Genomic DNA, 13,022 nt, shown 5'->3' with positions numbered 1-13,022 from the left:
AAACTTATTCGATAGATAATCGTAAACAATTAGGTACAGAGTATAGATAGCAGACAGATAAGTACTGTACAGCATATTCCGTATGCCTGTATACACTAAAAAGCAAAAACATTTTCGTTTGTTAAGAACACATAACGTGTAGCTACTCCCACTACATTATGGGTATCTACCACTAGAATATGTCAGTATGTGTATGTATTACATATATTGTATATATTCACACCTTCAATGCTAGTAAGCTACATGTTAGCTATTGCGTATTGGACCGAATAATAATATTATTATTGGATGAAATACTCAACGCCATCTGCTGAGTTAAAATTGTAATATGCTCGTTTAAATAATAATATATAGATTCAAGAGGAAGTTATACTCGCATGTGTTGTCTTCGTCTTACAAATACGTAACATATCAAATTTTACACTCAGTAGTTGTCATTTAGCTCTGTTAGTTTAAAACTTTAAAAGCTAGAGTAAATTAACCCATTATAAAATTCAAAAATAAGAGTATTATTTAGACTACCTCATGGGATTTTCACTATTTTGAAGCGAGTTATAAGTATTTTAAAATTGTAAATTTTGTATCTTAAAACACTTATAAACTCGATTCAATTCGTATAATATAATATATTATTATAATTGTATCGGAAAACCGTATTCCCAAATCACGCACACTCAAAATAAAGTGCGTGCTGTTTACTTCTTTTGGAATGACGTGACCTTTATCATGTGATTTTATTTAAATAGGTAATTCTATAATAATAATAATAACTAATCATAATTTGTTTATTGTAACCTCCTCGGCGGTGGGGCATCAACGTTTACAGCCTACAAGTTAAAGCGACCGTGGTCGGCTACATATTTTTGCATTCATTATGAATAAAGCAGCGATGACGATAAATAGTGAAGAAGTTGCACTTCGTTAGGGGGAGGGGTCGTGAGAGGTATTAGGATGTGAAACCTGTGCTACACTGTAGCACGGCGCCGGCGTGGGACCAGGCCGAAGTGCAGTTTTCTCAATAATTATCACCGTCACTACCTTATTCACGGACCGGTCTAATAATGGTCGGCAGGGGGTCGGAATAATACTATTTCGCGACACATGTGCGATTGGCGTACATAAATACGTGTCACATATTTAATGTAGATCCTACTTTGATACTGTCGTGTACCTTTTGGTCAGAATTAATACGATTATAGAAGGACTAAGGAAAAACTTATTTGAATTGTTTTATATAAAATATTACTGATTCCTACTTCTTAATGTAAATTAAAATAATTCAAAGTTTTGTACAGTGTACTATAGATTGGAATGGATATCATTTTTACTTTAATAAATTAATGTACCTTTATTATTTTACTAGTATTTTTCCTGAATACAATTATAAATAATTTTCGTCTTCGTCACTGTCACGGTCAGTCACTGTATGCCTCAACTTTTATTACCTTTAAAAGCAAGTCACGGTATAATAGTAAAAAAACTAATTTTTATTTTATAATGTTTTATCTCTTTTTATATAATTTCATAATATCTTTCAAAAAGTAAAACTATTAATAATGGTTTTAGATAAAAGCAATGTACCCGTATACTGCAGAATATTTACTTACATATATGTCATATGCATTTTTAAAACATGTATGAATTGAAATTAAAACATACCATTTGAATTTTAATGTACATTTTAAAACGATAATTAGATGTATTTAACCTTTAAAAATTGTAAAGATAATTTGAACATAACATAATTTTTAAAGAAATTAACTGATAACTTTAATCAACTATTTATATTTAATATTATATTATACATTTTAGATTCTGAGCGGAGCGATGAATGTATTGATGTTACCATGATGTGTGTTTTTTTTTTTTTTTGTGTCTGTCATCACGGTTTGGGGCAGTAAAAGTGCTTCGATTTTTTACTTCAGTACCTCGTTCGATCAGAAGTGAATCTAGTTGGAACTTTGGGGGGGTCAAAAGTGAAAAATTCTTAATATTTTTCTAAATAATCGAGAAAAACAAACTAAAAATTAAGGGAAAAACGGGAAATTTTACGCACACTCATTTTTCGACAAAATCGATTTTGGTTTTTGATGTAATTTTAAAACAAATGAACATAGAAACATGAAATTTTCACCGAATGTTTATATAAATACGTTATATTCACCGTGCAACATTCAAAAATTTTCGACTTAAGTTGAACTATTCATAGGCGTTTGAAATTTTCGATCATTATTAGTTTTTTTAAAAATTAATATTGATAAAAATTTATTTGTTTGGCAGAAAAGCTTGAAAATTTAATACAAGGCTCTTAACATATTGTTACAATAGCAGTTGAAAAATATAATAAATTCATAGCCACAATTCTTTTTTATAAGCATTCAAGGTTTAAATTTTGACAAAATACGTAAAAATCACGAAAATTCACAAATTATTTTAATTATTTTAATACAAATTCTCTTGATTTTCTATAAACGTTTTAAAGAGTTATACCTTTATAAAATATAATATAGATGAGTAGGTTGTAAGCAGTGGCGGCTTGAACTTTTTTTCCCTCGAATCACGTTTAATATTTTTACACCACCCACCCTAAAATATAGTTATTAGTTATTACTTATTATTGTACATTATCTGCTGAGTAATTCATAAAAAATTTTCCTTTTATATCTAAGATTTGAAAATTTAATACAAGATTCCTTACAAGTTTTTCAATCATTATCACAAATAAAAAGTCCACTGAAAATGCAAATTAAATTTTTATGAGCATTTGAAATTTAAATTTTTACAACATTGGATTTTCACATTTAGCGATTTACTTATTTTGGTGTAACTCTAAAACAAATGACCGCAGATACTTGAAACTTTGACTGAATGTTTATAAAAACATTTTATATATTTGATAAAATTTTCAAAATATTTAGATTTGTTTTGAGCTGTTAACTGACATTTTAATTTTTCAACTTTTTTAGTTTTTTTTTTTTATAAATATCGATAAAAAATTATTTGTTTGGTAGAAAAGCTTGAAAAATTTAATACAAGGCTTCTAACACATTTTAACAATAGCAGTCAAAAAATATTAAAATACGTAGGCACGATTTTTTTTTTTTATAAGCATTTAAAGTTCAAGTTTTGACTAAATACGTAAAAATTACGGCAATGTTCAAATTATCTTAGATAGAAATTCATAAAAGTTTTTCTTTTTAATTCTAAGATTTAAAAATTTAATACAAGGCTCCTAAAATATTTTTACAATAGCAGTTGCAAAATAAAAGGAATACATGTTCACATTTTTTTTTTAAGCATTCAAAGTTTGAGTTTTGACAACATACGTAAAAATCACGAAAATTCTTAAATTATTTTATGCTAGAAATTCATAAAACATTTTCCTTTTATATCTAAGATTTGAAAATTTAATACATGGCTCCTATCATATTTTTATAATAGCAATTGAAAAATAAAAGAAATGCGTAGTTACAAATTTTTTTACAAGCATTCAAAGTTTGAATTTTGACTAAATACGTAAAAATTATGGCAATGTTCAAATTATTTTATGCTAGAAATTCATAAAAAAATTTTATTTTAAATCTAAGATTTGATTTTTCATAATCTATAATATATTCTAGACAGATAAACCGTCTTCGCTAAGAATCGTTTTTCGTATACAATCATATAATATCATTGGATTCAAATTTAATTTTATCCATTACAGTAACCCACTTGTAACCTACTGCACAGCAGAGCGACATCCACGACTTACCCGACTTTTTAGAATTGTAAAGTACTTGAGTGAATGTATTCAAATATTTCTGAAAAAAGTACTAGTAAAAATTATTTAAAATATTAAAAATCTCTTTCGGATAATGGAATGATAATCAATGTTTTCATTATTAAAATTTAAAATATTATTACGATAAAAAATAATAAAAATATTAGAATAGATACCATCATTAGCTATGGATTTTCATATACTTTTTCATACATATTTTTGTAAAATCAATACCTAAAACAATAATATCATATCAAACTTACAAAATTATCAGTACTTATCTAATATTTTACGTTAAGCAAATAATCCATATATACCTAATAATAATAATAATAACAGAGTTATTCACTGAAATTCTTGAACAACAAACTCCAAACAAATGTTAAGTGTTCGTTATAAAAGACAAACACGCCATATCCATGCATACCATAATAAATTAAAATGTTAGCCTTCAGAGCTTTGAATAATATGCGTGATGATTACAGAATTCTAATAATATTTGTACATTGTTATATTGTACTTATATATTATTATTATAACACAAAGATTTAATTTGGTCTTTGACATAGTAAAATTATATTATATAGGCACTTACTATTTTTATATTATTATAATATTATCAAAAGGTAGTTATAAGCTATCAAAGTTTGGTAGTTACAAAATTCACTCTTTGTTTAAACTAGCTTTTTATATTAATCTAAATAAAGTGATGAATAAAGATTCTTGTTAATTGTATAATAGTTTGTGTTTATCTAATTATTTATTTTTTCATTAAGTCTAGTATCACTTTTCGGGGCAGTAAAAATGATTAAAAATCAATTATCTACCCTATTTTATTATTATTCAAAAATAAATAACCATAGATACTTGAACATTTTATCAAATTTGTAAATTTTTATATAAGTTCCTAGCATTTTTATAAATTGTATAATTATCAAAATATAATTTATTGTGTAATTTTGACTCTTTTTGAGTCACATGTATGTATCAGATTTACGTCACTTAATTATTTCGTATTATTCATGATATAAATGATTACTGTCGTACGCCACAGTCAATTTATGTTTAGCGATGATTGTGACACAAACTATAATACTACCACCCCCCTGGTGAGGTAACAAAGTTTGGGATTTAGATCAATCAGGACAAATGATTTAAAACAACTATATAATTTAATAAATCATACTTTTAGTCCCATTAGGATGCCGTGGCTGTCGTCGCACAAATATTTTATAAGATATTTACCGTAACTCATTTTATCATGTCCTTATGAATTTTCGTATATGTCAAATATTATCTTCTTTAAATTGTTTATTCCAGTTTGTGGAAATTAGATTTTCTTTGCACTATAAAGTTTAAAATACTGCATAATGTGTCAAAACATCGAAATTTAAATACTACAAAATGTATCAGACTTTAATGAAGAAATAAATAATTAAAAAAATTTATATTGTTTTACAAAAAGAAAGTAATTTTTTATGTTCTTTTATAAGTGCTTAATAATAATGATTTATTATAATTATTAAAACTTAGGTACTCATCATTACAAAATTAAAAAGTATTTAAAAAAAAATCCAAAACATGGATAATTTAACAACACTCGCGTGTGGCGTGTAACATAATGTTATGAGACATTATGAGACAAAAATTAAAAAATAATTCATTAAATGTCTGTAACAATTTGAATTTATGGTCGTTGATAAGTTATCACTATCGTCTATAATTATAGTTTGTTGTTAATAATGTACCTAATACCTACCTATACAAAATAATTCAATAAAATGAAAAAATAAATTCAACGATTTTTCAACATAATACAACGATATAAAAATACCAAATATTAGTATCATTTAATAACTCAAAATAATATTAAGATGCCATATATTATATGCAAGTAAGAAGTAACAAAAATCCGAGGAGGCTCCCTAAAATTCGCAATTGCCCACATCAATCATCAGAGATTAAAATATTTATTTTTTATTTAGAAAAATAACTGTTGCTGTGGCAAATGTTTAGCGTATCCAAGCTTTTAAATAAACGCGAAACTTTAAATATATTGGCCATCATTGGCCCGTACAATAAATTCGATTGTGATGTATTGATTGAAGTAAACACCAAGTTAGAAGAAATGTTATGGTCTGCATTTATGATAGAAGGTGAGAAAGGCAGCGAGTATATGTGATCGTAGTGCTGTAGTTAGTTAATATTATCACAGAATATATTATATATTTATATTTATATACTCAGTGATATTGTTATCAGCCGAGAGGGGAATTGACGGAGGCGTGTAACTGTGTAATGGGGCGTGATACGTAGTAGAATGTAGCAGCGATAGCAATAGCGGGGGGCTATGACAAATAAACAAGGTATATTTAAAAGATGATTGACTGAAGAATATGACTATCAATAAATATTTTTCCAGGCGATTCTAGTGATTTTTATACATCGTTTATAGTTTTTAGGTAGGTATTATTTTAATTATTAAGTTAATATATTTAAATTGTTTTTTATTATTAAATTATAATTAAAGAATAGTTTTAGATTTCTAAACATAAGCTTACGATTATGACACATCTTAGATCGGGGCTATATATATGGCGTTTTCCGCCGCATTTCGTACGATGCGTATTCAACGACATTTTCTGACAAACCGGTTATACAAGACGTCTCCGTCGGAATACCACCAAAACACAAACTGGCCGGTATTTTCCGACGCGGATTGAAACGCGACATATTACATCCGTCATGTATAGCTACTTAAATTTAAAACAATGAGCTTTGACTTTAACGTATAGCCGAGGCCTTTTATTTCCACTGTGTTCGACTGTCTGTCCGCTAGTTACTATTGTGCGTATATGTATATTTATTTACTCTGCGTAATTGATGTATATAGTTACGAAGAAATAAGTATGTATTTTTTTAAATGAATATGTTTTTAGATTTTAGTGGAGTGATGAATATATTGATTTTTTAATAATGATTATTATTTTTGGACAGTAAAAATTCTTCGATTTTATGTAACAGCATTTGTTCTGATACAAAAGGAAATCTAGATTATACTTGAGGGTTCAAAAGTGAAAATAGTTTTCAAAAGCGTCAGGAAAAAATCAGGAACAAACAAAAAATTAAGGAAAAACTTAGATTTTTACGGAAAAGGTTTTAAATTTAAAATACATTTTGGTGTTTGGTGTTCTTCTAAAAAAATTACCGTAGTTTCATAGAATTTTCACTGAATATTTATCTTCGCATCTTTTACACACTATATAATTTTCAAAATAAATTTTACCGGAAAAAGAAATTAATTTTTAACGAGTGTTTGAAGTTAGATATTGCAAAATATTCATCCGTAATCAAACAAGTTTTCATATAACACTTGTTTTATTTTGTTGTTTCACGTGTTGACACGTACAGACGCACAACAAAAGAACGTCTAAGTAAAAATATTTTATCGTCCCAGTGCCCGCGACAGGTGTCTTGGAGTTCCGCACAAAATAATTATAGATAGGTGGTATACGTTCAACGTTCAAATAATCAAATGCTACCTATTTAGCAATTGAGTGAACAGTAAGAAAATATAAAAAAAAAATAATGTTGTCACTGACAGCTTTCTCACAGTGCAACAGTAATGCTAATAACATAAATCAATCATAAAAATAACAAATATTGTCATACGGCATACAGGTAAACTTAGTGCAGAGGTTGAAAAATAAACGATATGTGCTGGTATAAAAAATTATATTAATGTTTTAATACATCGTTTGCAGTGGCGGCTCGTCAGGGGAGTCTTGAGATGGCGACTCCCCATAATAAAAAGTAGTAACAAAATAAAAAAGTTTGAAGAAAATTGTATTATAATTTAGTATTTTTATCCATTTAAAAAATAATAATTATGGTTTTCGATATTAAAATTGACAATATAATATTTGTTTTCTATTTTCACATTAATGATGAGAATATTACGGATGTTGTTCAATAATAATACGGGTGAATAATATCGATAACGATGACGGTTGCTAGTTCGGGAATTTGCCGTTTAAGAGACTCAATTGTATATCCAAATTTCATATGTACGACAAAGCTGAAGACGGAGGTAGATTGTATAGATGTTATTCAGTACATTGAGACTCGTTCAAAGTTTCTGTCGTCCTCATCGCAATCGCCACGTACCTACTTTTCAATTAACACTTAAGATCTGTAGCGTGTCGTATTGTCGTGCGTCCGTATTAGATGATTGAATTTAGTTATTCTACATTGTATCATCCCGTGAAGTAATGATAATATTATTATTTATTATTGGTATAATACACAAATCACAATCTTAATTATAATATAATAAATTACATTATAAATTGTCAGTCTCCCCAATGAATTTACTTGCGAGCCGCCACTGATCGTTTGATAATTATTATTTTTCATCACTGATCATCAATAATTTATTTTAACTAATACAATTTAGTTATACTAACTTTTACCATTACCCCTTTTTTTGTTAATTTTTTTCAAAGTGCAGATATTGTTTTAATAAAAAAAAATGTAATCAATGCATTTTTTTTCTAGAGACACTACATTTATATAATATATTTCATCTTTTATGGACAAACGAGACGTCGCATAATTGACATTTAAATATCTGAATATTAAGGTTCAATAATAAAGTAAATCGTTTTATTGGACTATTGGAGTTCATTGAGTCATTCGTTCATAGGATGCACGAATAGGGCTAAGATCCCATTTTATACATATTTTACAAAAACACAGTTTAACAAAAAACAATAATTTATTATTCTCACTACACTAGTTTACACTGGTGATTGTAAATTCCTCCGATTTACAAGTATTAGATTTTAGGGTTTAATTTATAACATGTTAACTTCACCAGTATGTTTTATAAATTATAATACAATAAAATAAAAATCATGACTTAGAAAATAATTATTTAAGATATTTATTAAATTTATTGATATGAACAAATAAAATATAAATAAACGTATATAATACGATAATACATAAAAATAGGTATATTTATTTATAGATTTAATATTATATATATATATATATTATATTAGTAACTTCTCTTAAGAGGATGTCGCACCCACATATTGTGTTGTCTCCGTCTTACACACGTAAGACATAGGAAATGTTCGTTCGCTAGTTTCAATAGGGTATTGTCAGTTTTGAATGTTTTGATATTAGAGTGAATCCACCTATTATCAATCTTTTAGGTAGCAACATTATCTGTGTTCTCTCGATGGTTTTTTACGATATTTTAATTTTTAAGTGAATTATGAACATTTTAAAATATTCATAATTTACATACCCATAACTCACTTAAAAATTAAATTATCGTAAAAAACCAACGAGAGAACACAGATAATGTTGCTACCTAAAAGTTTGATAGTAGGTGGATTCACTCTAATATCAAAACTGACAATACCCTATTGAAACTAGCGAACGAAAATTTCCTATGTCATACGTGTGTAAGACGGAGACAACACGTGCGGGTACGACGTCCTATTAACTCCTTGAATCTTTCATTTAATCTTTACTCTATTCTAAATACTAACTCTGAACAGGTCATTATTATCATAGAATTTATTTAATTTAGGAGGCTGGTATTAATGGTATCATCATCTGATTGTTTTTGTTTATAAACTTTAATCTTATATTTTTAGCTATATAATACTTCATATTACGGTCTTATAATTATTTTGTTTTTTGTATTGGTTTGTAAATGTTTTAATGTATTGTAATTGTTGAGGTAGATTTTTTAATGAAAGCTAAAATAAAAAAAAATATATATGTATTATATTTGGATACTTTTATATTTTTTACATTTATTTAAAAATATTTATAGAAGTTAAAAATAATTACTTGAGTTAGCAAAAAAAATATATACATGTAATTATTAGTGGTGATTATAGCTTGTCAAAAGAATAAATTAATAATTAGAAAATAAATTACTTGAATACAATTTAAAATTGAGCTTTATATTGATTAAATGCAGCTTTGAAAAATATTTTTTCTTTGTATTACAAATTTATGGTATTTAATTATTCATTGCGTGTTTTTGATTGAGTTTATTAGGTTCGCTTTTTTTAGGTAAAAAACGTATCGGTGGAATTTATATTTTTTCAGGTAAAAACAACATGCCAGTGAAATTCACATATTATAATAATGTTGAGAAGGTTGCAATCGGGTCAACAAATATTTTTAATGGCTCATTTCCATAGTTTTTAATTCATTTTCCTGGTTTGATTACATATATATTGACGATAATATTATTTCATGAATTCATTATTTTGAAGAGTATTGATATTTTTGAAAATACACTAATAAAATAATTTTTTTAATTGAATTAAGTCAATACAAAACCAGGGTTTTAAATAAAATATATAATTAATACAAAATAAAAATATAAAAATATATTTTAATCTAAATCATGTCTGAAAAATACTAATATTGAATTAATTAAATAAATTATTAACATTCATTTAAAATTTATTATGTATTTCATTTTTGACAACTTTCTAGCGAAGTAAATTAAATACTTAACATAAAACAATGACACTGTTAGAAAATAGAACAAATTTCTTCTTTAATCTGTATTATATGTTTTATTTAATCTTTTACGGTTTATCCAAAGACCATACAAAATTTAAATAACAAACATGTCTAATCATTAGGTATGTAAGGAAGCAACATTAAATTTTTGTCAATATTATGTAGTAATAAACGTAAAATAATGTGTGCAAATATAATTTATTATTTTATGGGAACGGAATACTATGGCATCAAACTTGTATGTCTTTTATTACATTCCGAATATATTATAATCTGATAGAATTCGTGAATGTGTAAATAATATTGTTATTCTGTCAAAAACTGTTCGCTTTGTCAACGTACCATGTGTACAGTAGTAGACGTGATTCGAATTTGGAATTCTAAGTGTTTATAGCAACGAGTGTGTGTACATAAGAAGTTCATTTTAAAAGGACACGCTTCACCCTCATGCGTTGTCACCGTTTTACAAACGCATATTTGACAAATTCTGAGTTCAAACAATCCATTTAACTCTGTTATGCTTAATGCTGGAGCGAATTGGTCTATTATCAAATTTAAAATTAAGGATATTTAAAAAAGATAATTATTATTTTATTCATATTACAAATAGTAACTATTCTATAACAATTGAAAAGTTGAGCAAAATGGTTGATGACTGGTGTTATGCTGTTTTGGAAGTACTCAAGTACCTATATAATGATATCATTAGTATTTTTGAACTGTAACGTTGAATACGTTGATTCTTTTATCGTAAATTGCTCAATATTTCAAAAAGTTTAAATTAAAATTAATAAATTTAAGTCATCACAGAACAATTTTTTAATTGCTACAATTTATTAATAACAGTTTAAAAAAATATTTTTATACTTATATTTTCTTGAGTTTTTTACTTTGTTGAATGAGCATGCAGTTTTAATTTATTCTTCGAAAGTAGAATATTTTTTCTGAGTATTTTAATTCATAAAATTCAAATTTACGACGATTGGTTTAAGATTTTTAAGTATTTAAAGTAAAGATTAGCCATGGAGTGGATCAATATTTTGTGAGGTAACTTCTTGCCACTCCACTCAGTTCATCTAAACTTTAAATGCTTAAAGCTGACAAAATACTCGACCTAAATACTATTTGATTGCACTAAAGGATTCAGAAAAATATTTTGCTTTAAAGATTTAATTAAAATTAATGTATTCATTCAAAAACTTAAAATTTTATGTTAAAAATTTATTTAAACAAAACACAAAATAAATACGTAGTTTTGTAACGACTTATAATCATATCAAAAATATTTTCAAATACATTATTACTTTGAAATAATGAGCAGTTTTTCATAATAAATGAATCATTTTGTGTAGGTATACTCGTACTATATATATTTTAATGAATTATATTGTTTATTGTACATTTTTTTTTTTTTTTTTAGTAGGAACAGTTGATATTAATAATGAAGATAAAGAGAACAATAATGTCTATACCATTGATTGGACGAAATGTATTAGATATGTGAATTTATTTTCCTATACGTATTTAAGCTTTGAAATACTGAAATTCTAAAAATTCCTGCTTGCTGTGTTATTCGGTTAACATTTTTGGGTGAACCGCAATCCCGTTAGGTAATATTATTTGTATACAACACTTTAGGGCAAAGGTCTGCATATTTCCCTCTGGATTAAAGTTCATCGTGTTTGGCTACAACGCCGGATGGGCAAAGTAAACATGACGAAATCATAAATAAACACAAACTTGTATAATGTAATTGACCACTCGAACTCGCAGGACGAATACGTATTGTAAATCCACTTCTCAAAAGAATATAATATAAAGTATAATATGCGAGGGGTTTGCAGCTTCGCGCGCATCAATCACTTCCGAGACCCGATCACTTTGAAATATTTTGCCATCACGTATAGGGTAAATATCCAATAATATTATTAGTTACATATTTATCATAATACGGATGTGCGTATATACGTATTTATAGAAAGAGAGTGATATTTGGCGCTATAAATATAAAGGACAAAAAACGGACATCAAGGATCTATTATATTTATATATTATATAAAATTGAAAATTCGGTTCAATTTCGGATCACTGAAAGTAGGTACTTTTATATGTGTATAAATAATAAGATATTAAAAAAAAAGTTAGTATAACATATGAGTGTATATATATTGTAGGTAATGTAGGTATACTATGATATAATACTGGGTGGTCCAGATCTTGATGATGTTAAGAGACAGAAAGGTCGGATTCGATGCATTGTATAATATACGTACCTATACATAAATACATTTTACCTCGGTATCATAGTCTCTATGCACATTATTATAATAGCGGTAAATTAATAACATATAATGCAGTGAAAACTGTCTAAAGCGGACCCTGAATAAAACGGAAAACTATTATCCAATACGAAATTTTTCTATGGTCCCGGCACGTTCCTATAGTTTTATATAGACGCTCAACTTCAATAAAACGGAACCTTCATAACGCGGAAACGGAACGATTTTGTAAATCCCATGCAAGTAAAAACTTTGCATAAACCAGAAAATTGACACGCGCGTGAGTACTATAAACCAAAAATAAGGTACAAAATATAGATATACGAATGGACAGTGTACATCATCAAATAGTGATATTAATGTTAATGAGTTTTTGATGATTGATACAAATTTGGTAACGGAGAGCCAAGAAATGCATT

This window comes from Diuraphis noxia, unplaced genomic scaffold, assembly GCF_037042655.1.
Source record: "Diuraphis noxia isolate RWA-SAM2 unplaced genomic scaffold, SU_Dnox_SAM2 contig0002, whole genome shotgun sequence".
NCBI classification, from domain to species: domain Eukaryota; kingdom Metazoa; phylum Arthropoda; class Insecta; order Hemiptera; family Aphididae; genus Diuraphis; species Diuraphis noxia.
Note: the sequence above shows the minus strand (reverse complement) of the source record.